Here is a 7,410-nt window from a genome sequence, read left to right as displayed (position 1 = left end):
TCTCCAAAATTCCTCATAGTCAGAGACTAGAGACGCAGAGACGCAGAGACTCAGAGACGCAGAGACGCAGAGACGCAGAGACTCAGAGACTCAGAGACGCAGAGACTCAGAGACGCAGAGACGCAGAGACTCAGAGACTCAGAGACGCAGAGACGCAGAGACTCAGAGACTCAGACGCAGAGACTCAGAGACTCAGAGACGCAGAGACGCAGAGACGCAGAGACGCAGAGACGCAAGAGACGCAGAGACTCAGAGACGCAGAGACGCAGAGACTCAGAGACTCAGAGACGCGAAGACGCAGAGACTCAGAGACTCAGAGACGCAGAGACGCAGGACTCAGAGACTCAGAGACTCAGAGAGGAATGGCATCCCGCAGAGGAAATTCAAATCAACCAATTATAGACACCAATCCCAAACTTCAGTCAAGTAAAACCCAGACATGGCATCCCTTTTTTCAGTCAAACGTTTTTCTCACTTTTCTTCAGCTGAGGATAAAGTCCTTCAGCACTTAGTCACTTTTGATCATGTTCAAACGAAATGAAAGAGAATAGAGGTAATAGCTAAGTACCAACCCCAGACTACATCTCTGACAGTCTAAACACGCTGTTGTTGCAGGTGACTTACAAATAGGTTTTCTACTGTTATGTGAGAGTTTTTGAAAGCAGTAGTGCATCTGGTTAATTGTTATTTTGAGGCGAACAGCAGAGGGAACAGCCCAACAGATGAAAGAGAGACTTCTTAAAATGCTTGATCAAATGCTTTCAACAAGATATAACGCTGCTTCATATGACATCATTATATTAAAACACTGGACTTGTTGCTATAAAACATCATTGAAGGCTTTTATTCTGATTCCTGTGTAAGTCTTTCCACTGAAACCCAGCTGGTTCCAGTCAAGGCAAATCTCATCCCGTTTGGCTCATTTCTCCATGTAATCCCTTTTTTGGGAAAGTGTATTTGTCAAAGATACACAGAGCTAGGAATGCTACAGACGGCTATAGATTTACAGCCTTCCTGTTTGTCTCTCCTCAGTTTAGATAGCTTGCTGCATTCCACAACGTTGGTTCTGATACAGAGCACCTAAATCACAGTCTCTCTCTCTCCCTTTGTCTCCCTCCATCTCTTTCTCTCTTCTGGCTGGCCAATCCAACGAGCAGTGCATTAGAGCAGGCACTCACTCAAAGTGTTTGAACTAGACGTTTCAAGCTGTTCTCTATTGCTGCCCTCACACCTTGTCTCTCCTCTCTATATCTTCCTTTATCACTCACACCTTTGTCTCTCCATCTATATCTTCCTTTATCACTCACACCTTGTCTCTCCATCTATATCTTCTTTATCACACACCTTGTCTCTCCTCTCTATATCTTCCTTTATCACTCACACCTTGTCTCTCTCTCTATATCTTCCTTTATCACTCACACCTTGGCTCTCCATCTATATCTTCCTTTATCACTCACACCTTGTCTCTCCTCTCTATATCTTCCTTTAATCACTCACACCTTGTCTCTCCTCTCTTATATCTTCCTTTATCACTCACACTTGTCTCTCATCTCTATCTATATCTTCTTTATCACTCACACCTTGTCTTCTCCTCTCTATCTATATCTTCCTTTATCACTCACACCTTGTCTCTCCTCTCTATCTATATCTTCCTTTATCACTCTCTCCTTGTCTCTCCTCTCTATCTATATCTTCCTTTTCACTCACACCTTGTCTCTCCTCTCTATCTATATCTTCCTTTATCAACTCTCTCCTTGTTCTCCTCTCTATCTATATTTCCTTTATCACTCACACCTTGTCTCTCCTCTCTATCTATATCTTCCTTTATCACTCTCTCCTTGTCTCTCCTCTTCTATCTATATCTTCCTTCATCACTCTCTCCTTGTCTCTCTATCTAATATCTCCTTTATCACTCTCTCCTTGTCTCTCCATCTATATCTTCCTTTATCACTCTCTCCTTGTCTCTCCTCTCTATCCGTCTCTTCCTTTATCACTCTCTCCTTGTCTCTCCATCTATATCTTCCTTTATCACTCTCTCCTTGTCTCTCCATCTATATCTTCCTTTATCACTCTCTCCTTGTCTCTCCATCTATATCTTCCTTTTATCACTCTCTCCTTGTCTCTCCTCTCTATCCGTCTCTTCCTTTATCACTCTCTCCTTGTCTCTCCTCTATATCTTCCTTTATCACTCTCTCCTTGTCTCTCCATCTATATCTTCCTTTATCATCTCTCTCCTTGTCTCTCCAATCTATATCTTCCTTTATCACTCCTCTCTTTGTCTTCTCTCTCTATGTGTATCTTCCTGTATCACTCTCTCCTTGTCTCTCCATCTATATCTTCCTGTATCACTCTCTTCTTTGTTCTCCTCTCTATGTGTATCTTCCTGTATCACTCTCTCCTTGTCTCTCCATCTATATCTTCCTTTATCACTCTCTCTTTGTCTCTCTCTCTATGTGTATCTTCCTGTATCACCTCTCTCTTGTCTCTCATCTAATATCTTCCTGTATCACTCTCTCCTTGTCTCTCCTCTCTATCCGTCTCTTCCTTTATCACTTCTCCTTGTCTCTCCTCTCTATCGTCTCTTCCTTTATCACTCTCTCTTTGTCTTCCTCTCTATGTGTTATCTTCCTGTATCACTCTCTCCTTGTCTCTCCCTCTATCCGTCTCTTCCTTTATCATCTCTCCTTGTCTCTCCTCTCTATCGTCTCTTCCTTTATCACTCTCTCTTGTCTCTCCTCTCCATCTATATCTTCCTGTATCACTCTCTCCTTGTCTCCCTCAATCCCCTCAATCTCTCAAACATCGCAGCACCCACACACACATAGAGCAATGTAGCCTTGTTGTGTTTGGTAAGGAGCATGAATTCAAGCTTTGAATAGCAGGTCAGATATGACGTGATGAGGTTGGGTTGGATTGGGGGCCACCAAGTAATGCAATATTTAAAGTCTGCAGAACCTAGCCAGTGAGGGACAGAGGAGATAACCCAGCAGTGTGTGTGGAGCTGTCTAACACACTGTTTGATGCAGGGACCCAAAAGACTAGTGCCTCCTTCCTGTCCCCTCCAAGGGAGACGCATGATCAAACCCCATATTTTAATTCATGACAAGACACAACTAACCCAGGGTTGGAGGGGATTCATAGTAAAATGAGACAGCCATGAACAAATGGATAGGCCCACAGACACACAAGCATTGTTTTTCTCACTTCTTTAAATCCCACATTCAATCATATTTTATTCATAAGTCAAAAGCAATTACTGTCTTGTTCTTACGGGCAGGATGAATGTTTAATTTCTGAAATGTTCCTGCAACTTGACAGTTCGTGGCATCTGGGAACGCCCGCTGCTGTTTGGCAACGAAGGTCCTGCGCTCCTCCAACGTCACGGTTCCTTCTGCCAGTCAAGCTAGCTCTGACACGCACCCCTGCTCCGCCGCACCCACACACACATAGAGCAATGTAGCCTTGTTGTGTTTGGTAAGGAGCATGAATTCAAGCTTTGATAGCAGGTCAGATATGACGTGATGAGGTTGGGTTGGATTGGGGGCCACCAAGTAATGCATATTTAAAGTCTGCAGAACCCTAGCCAGTGAGGGACAGAGGAGACAACCCAGCAGTGTGTGTGGAGCTGTCTAACACACTGTTTGATGCAGGGACCCAAAAGACTAGTGCCTCCTTCCTGTCCCCTCCAAGGGAGACGCATGATCAAACCCCCATATTTAATTCATGACAAGACACAWCTACCCAGGGTTGGAGGGGATTCATAGTAAAATGAGACAGCCATGAACAAATGGATAGGCCCACAGACACACAAGCATTGTTTTCTCACTTCTTTAAATCCCACATTCAATCATATTTTATTCATAAGTCAAAAGCAATTACTGTCTTGTTCTTACGGGCAGGATGAATGTTTAATTTCTGAAATGTTCCTGCAACTTGACAGTTCGTGGCAATCTGGGRACGGCCGCTGCTGTTTTGGCAACGAAGGTCCTGCCGCTCCTCCAACGTCASGGTTCCTTCTGCCAGTCAAGCTAGCTCTGACACGCACCCCTGCTCCCCTCTTCCTAACCTCTCCTCTCTCAGAGGCCCTACAGCTACACACATCTCTCCCCTTTCTCCCCTACACACAATTGTCTCTCTCTCTCCAGYATCTCTTCCCAGATGTCAGAAMCCAAACAGCTCAAACTGACACTTATCACCAAAACCATCTACTGTACTGGAAGACATAACACTTCCAAGAGTTTCAAATTGCCCTGACTCCATGTCTCCTCCAGATCCACGTGTAAGGAAATAGAACAGCAACAACTACTGAGATGCCCTACTTTATTTSCCAGACYAGAGGAAGCAACTCTATCCAAGACAAGTAGCTCCCATGTCGGTGTGCCAGGGCCAAGTCTTGCAGATGGCCTCAAGACGTGGATGGTAAAAGCCCCGGGTGCACTGGGTCCTGGGGGGACAACTAGGGGAAACTAGAGACAGCTATGGCTTAGACAGACACTCTACAGTGCAGATACATAACCTAGGTACTCTAGAGAGCTAGGGATTAGTTCATTACCAGGTTAGTAAGTGAGGCTAAAGCTGATGACAGTACTAAATAGTCCCCTTTGTAACTATTTGAGATAAACATACAGGGTTTGACGGTAAAGGTGTGTTACGTGGTGATACAACCTCCGTGTTAGTTAATACAGTAGGTTGAGGGTCGGTTACACTCCGCAAAGCAGTGAGGTGCAGGTGTGTGTATGGAGAGAACATGCAGGATGGACTGGGATCATTAGGATGGTACTTACCTACAGGGCGAGCTGGACACACAACAATGGAGAGGTGGAAAAACAAATAAGGAAGTCAAAAGACAAACACAAACATAAAAACAGAGGGGAGGAGAAAAATAATGATGAGAAATAAGAAAACAGAAATCAAAAAGTTGAATGAATGACATGTCGTGTGGGGTACACAGTTCCAGCACAGGGTAAGCATGACAGATAAGATGCTATAGAAAGGGATTTTCCAATCCATTGTAATTTACTGCACACTGTGTACTGTGTAACAGAGCCTCTCCGTGGAACTGTTAGGGATGCCCAATCTGAATAAGGCACCGCCTTGTGATGGAATGGATCATTGAATAGATGAATAGTATTTCTGGGAGGCCAGGCTCTGTTAACATCAACATAGTCTTACTCAGACAAGAGCAGGACAACATGGGGGTTTTGAAGTCTTCTTGTTATTGGATCTCCTCTGTCTGCAATAATGAAATTTCTAAGCTCCAAAGGGGTGTTGTGTGTTATGGAACAGCACAAGTGTGTCTCGGTGATGCATTTCTGTAATCTGAGCAAAGAGCGAGAAGAGAGAGAGAGAGAGACAACTAGAGAGACAGAAAGAGAATAAACCAAGAGATCTCAGTCTTCATATTATTCAGGGCTACAGCTGTTTAAAACGAGGACCATATTGACATTAAGAATAAAGAGCTAGTGGAGGTCTCTCTCTCTCTCTGTCTGTCGTTGTCTGTCTGTCTTGTCCTGTTCTGTTCTGTTCTGTCTTCTGTCTGTCTGTCTTTCTGCTGTGTCGCGGTCTGTCTGTCTGTCTTGTCTGTCCTGTCTGTCTGTCTGTCCTGGTCTGCTCTGTCTCTGGTACTGTCTGTCGTCTGTCTGTCTTTGTTGTCCTGTGCTGTCTGTCTGTTGCTGTTCTGTCTGTCTGGTCTGTCTGTCTGTCTGTCTCTGTCCTGTCCTTTCACCTTACCATCATGTTGTATTCTACACTTCCAGGCCCCACTGAGCAGGGCTCAGAGATCAGGGTTTATATACATCCACTAGTAAAACAGGATAAACATGAGACAGACGAGACAAAGAGACAGAAAAAGAGGACACCAGATAGAACCCACAGAGAGAAGAGGAAGAGAAGAGAGAGAGGACGAGAGACGAAGAGACAGAGGGAGGGAGCGGGTAGAAAGAACAGAGAAGACGAGTAGAGAGAACTAGAGAGAGACGAGACAGAAGGACAGAGAGAGGAGAAGCACAGATAGGAGAGAAGGATGCGAACAATTCACCCAATACACATCACGTCACTATACACTAAGACCTCGACAACGACCGAGGGCCTAAAAGACTAGGGAGAGAGGATCGGGAAGAGAGAGGCGGAGAGAGGAGAGAGACAGAGACAGAGACAAGAGAGAGATGAGAACAAGATAAGAGAGAGATAGGAACAGAGGCGCCCGGATCACGAACCCCCGAACCCGGCGAACAGGAAACCGAACCCAACGCCCACCTGGAGACGAAGAGAGACGGGGAGGAAGAGAGAGAGACAGAGACAGAGAGAGAGAGAGACTAAGAGAGACGACGAGAGAGAGACAGCAGAGAAGCAAGAGACAGAGAGAGAGAGAGAGAGAGAGAGAGAGGAGAGGAGAAGAGAGAGAGGAGAAGAGAGAGAGAGACCGAGAGAGGGAGAGAGAGAGAGAGCAGAGACGAGAGAGAGAGAGAGAGAGAGAGACGAGAGAGCAGAGAGTAGAGAGAGAGTAGAGAGAAGAGCAGAGAGAGAGAGAGAGAAAGCAAAGAGAAAGAGAGAACAGAGAGAGGAGAGAGAGAGAGGACCACAGAGAGAGGACAGGAGAGAGGGAGGGGTGATTAATTGACATGAAAAATGTGTATTAACGTGAAATTGGGCTCTTACTAATCCCCTTTTTTGCATGAACTAAACAATTGTAAGATGCCAAGTTGTTGTTGACTGGGCGTTCCGAACTGCTCAGGGTTCTACTGTAAAGACAGAAAGAGTGTGAGCGCCAGTGGGCAACCCTCACTCACCTCTGACGGTGAGGCTGGCAGAGGCTCCACCTTGCCCACGCGGTTCTCTGGCCAGGCAGGTGAAGGTGCCCTCGTCAACTGGCCGACGCCTTCTTCACTCTCAGCAGGTAGTCCTCCTTGTCAAACTTGATCTCGTACCTGGAAAACACACACAACACTGTCAGATGAAATGTTTCCTGGTGAGAATGTTTTTTTGTTGTCCAAAGCTAATACACAGTAGAGTGAACCAATCAGTTCAAGCCTTGTGGAGCTTATTATGACAAGCTGACTAAATGTGACATTTCCTTCACCACCATCTCTGAGAAAGCTTACATACAGCGTTCCCCTCCTGGAGAGGAAACTGTATTTAGAAACAGCAATGGTCATTGTGACCATAGAATAATAGAGGATCAATTATTTAACAAATGACATACAGTACAGAGGAAAGGGCTGCTTTCAACTGGAAACCCCACACCACCTTCAGTATTCATGATGGTGTGTGTGTCCTCTATGGGGTGCTGTGCCATCCCTTAAAAAAAGAAACAGTGCCTACATTTATTTTGTCGATGAAGAGTTCAAGCTGGTCCTCTGATTTCAAACCTCTGCTGTGGTCTGAGATGTCTGACAGGCGAGATGAGAGGTG

General features: G+C 45.3%; 1 long non-coding RNA gene and 1 pseudogene across 3 annotated transcripts; both read right to left on the bottom strand.

Moving 5' to 3' along the window:
• The window catches only part of LOC112069690 (roundabout homolog 2-like), a 141,846-nt pseudogene extending 134,692 nt beyond the window's left edge, over positions 1–7,154 (bottom strand).
• On the bottom strand, positions 1,572–2,943 carry LOC139024143 (uncharacterized). Of its 3 annotated transcripts, XR_011475437.1 has the most exons (5): positions 2,721–2,943; positions 2,473–2,679; positions 2,312–2,435; positions 1,914–2,227; positions 1,572–1,746 (listed from the first exon to the last, which is right to left on the bottom strand). It is a non-coding gene; the product is annotated as an uncharacterized lncRNA (long non-coding RNA). The 3 variants fall into 3 exon arrangements; XR_011475438.1 differs by lacking the exon at positions 2,312–2,435 and having other exon boundaries at positions 2,511–2,679; positions 2,721–2,939; XR_011475439.1 differs by lacking the exon at positions 2,473–2,679 and having other exon boundaries at positions 2,312–2,431; positions 2,721–2,937.
• Positions 7,155–7,410: the final 256 nt, after the last annotated feature.

This window comes from Salvelinus sp. IW2-2015, unplaced genomic scaffold, assembly GCF_002910315.2.
Source record: "Salvelinus sp. IW2-2015 unplaced genomic scaffold, ASM291031v2 Un_scaffold1081, whole genome shotgun sequence".
In the NCBI taxonomy this organism is placed as follows: domain Eukaryota; kingdom Metazoa; phylum Chordata; class Actinopteri; order Salmoniformes; family Salmonidae; genus Salvelinus; species Salvelinus sp. IW2-2015.
This window is presented reverse-complemented; position numbering and strand designations above follow the sequence as displayed.